The sequence below is a fragment of the Gavialis gangeticus genome, unplaced genomic scaffold (genome assembly GCF_001723915.1).
Source record: "Gavialis gangeticus isolate Ggan-Ray unplaced genomic scaffold, GavGan_comp1, whole genome shotgun sequence".
NCBI classification, from domain to species: domain Eukaryota; kingdom Metazoa; phylum Chordata; order Crocodylia; family Gavialidae; genus Gavialis; species Gavialis gangeticus.
In genome coordinates this window covers 36,065,296-36,067,802 of record NW_017729033.1, presented here as the reverse complement: position 1 = coordinate 36,067,802, position 2,507 = coordinate 36,065,296, and positions in this window count along the sequence as shown.

The window sequence follows — 2,507 nt, the reverse complement described above, 5'->3', positions numbered from 1 at the left end:
ACCGTCAAATCCCTCTCCCCCTGCCCCCCCTGAATCTTCCTGATGTCTAGCTTAAATCTGCTCTCTGTCAATTTGTAAGCATTGTTCCTTTTTATCCCAAGAGGTGCCCTGGTGAACAGAGCATCTCCGGTTCCTTGCTGCACCCCCCTAATGAATTTGTAGGTGGCCACAAGATCACCTCCCAGCCTTCTCTTGTGGAGGTTGAAGAGATCCAGGTCTCTTAGTCTCTACTCGTAGGGTTTGGCCTGCAAACCCTTAACTATATGAGTGGCCCTCCTCTGGACCATCTTGAGGTTATCCACATCCTTCTTAAAGTACGGCACCCAACACTGGACACAGTACTCCAACTGTGTCCTGACCAATGCCACATAAAGGGGATGTATCACCTCCTTGGTTCTATTTGTAAGGCATCTGCTGATGCATGATGAAGTGCAGCTAGCTTTGCTGATGATTTCATCATGTTGAAACTCATGTTCATCTTGGACTCCACTATGACTCTGAGATCCCTTTCCACATCTGTGTTGCTGAGAGGGTCTCTTCCCAGCCATTAGGTGTGCTGCATATTTTTGCACCTTAGGTGCGGCACTCTGCATTTGTCCTTATTGAACCGCATCCTATTGTGTTCTGCCCACTTTTCTAACCTGTCCAGGTCTGCCTGCAATCATTCCCTACCCTCTGGAGTGTGCACTTCATCCCACAATTTAGTATCATCTGCAAACTTGGACAGAGTACACTTCACGCCCACATCCAAGTCACTGATGAAGACATCGAAGAGTACAAGTGCAAGGGCCAAAACCTGCAGGACCCCACTGCCCACATCTTTCCAGGTCAAAAAATACCTGACTGCTGCCACTTTCTGGGTGCGACCCCCAAGCCAATTTGCCACCCACCAGACTGTGTAATCATCTAAGTCACAGCCTCTTAATTTATTAATGAGAATGGGATGAGATACCATTTTGAAGGCCTTCCTAAAATCCAAATAAACGACATACACCTCTACTCTTGCATCTAAGTGTTTTGTGACCTGATCATAAAAAGAAACAAGATTAGTTAGGCATAATCTACCTTCCATGAATCCATGCTCGTTGCCCTGCTGCATTATTTTCCCCACTGGACTCCCACAAATGATTCTTAATAATTTTTTCAAAGACTTTTCCAAGGATACAGGTGAGACTAAGTAGCCTATAATTATGAGGATCCTCCTTCCTCCCCTTCTTGAAAATAGGGACTGCATTGGCCATTTTTGAATCCTCCAGGTCCTGACCCAAGTTCCACAAGTGCTTAAACAGCCGTGCCACTTGTTCTGCTATGACACCAGCCAATTCCTTCAGTACTCTAAGACATAGCTTATCCAGGCCTGCTGACTTAAACACATCCAGTTTGTCCAAGTGACTCTGCACCAAGTCAGCATCAACAGTTGGTAGGCTGGTGTCCCTCTCATGCCCCTCTAAGAACACATTAGAAGCCTTGTCTACCCCTTGTTCAGGAACACTGAGGCAAAAACCTCATCAAAGACCTCAGCCTTGTCCCCCCAATCTGTCACTAATTGCTCCTACTTGTTCAGTAGAGGTCCTATGCTGCCCTGCACCTTCCTTTTACTCCCTACGTACCTAAAACAAGACTTTTTGTTGTCTTTAATTTGTGTTGCCAGCCTCAGCTCTGTAGTTGCTTTGGCTTTTCTAACTGCCTCCCTGCAAATGCAGGCCAAGTACTCCTCCTTGGTAGCTTCCCCCTGCTTCCACTGCCTATGTGCCTCTTTTTTGCCCTTAGGTTCCCCTGGATTTGACTGTTTAGCCAAGGAAGTTTTTTGGCCCCTTTCCCCACCTTTCCCTTGCAATGGGATTGTCTCCCTCTGTACCTGAAGGATCATTTGCCTTAGGAACAACCACCCTTCCTGGACTCCCATCTCACCAATACACCTATCCTGCAGTGCATCAGTGACTAAACTCCTGAGCACACTGAAGTTAACCATCCTAAAGTCAAGCACTTCCACCCTACTAGTTATTTTACCCACCCTACGCTGAAACGTGAATTAGATTGATTGATGGTCACTGTGTCCAAGGTGACCACGAATCTGCAGCTCCCCTACCAGGTCATCCCCTGTAGCCAACACTAAGTCCAGTAAGGCATCCCCCCAGTGACGCTGTATACCTCCTGCATTAGTTGAAGGTCCTGTACACAGGTTAAGAACCTACGTGAATGGTTGGATTTGGTTGACTGTTCCTTCCAACAGATGTCAGGGTAGTTAAGGTCCCCCATGACAACCATGACAACCATGTCCCTAGACTGTACAGCCTCTGAGAGATGCCTCAAGAATTCCAAGTCTAGCTCTTCCTCTTGATGTGGTGGTCTGTAGCAGACCCCCACCACCTAGTCCCTTACCCCCCAACCTCCGTATATCCTAACTCACAATGCCTCAACTTTCTCCTCTACTGATTCCATTTTGATTACGGTAGATGTATAACACTTCTTAACATAAAGAGCAACCCCCCACCACAATCCTCTGG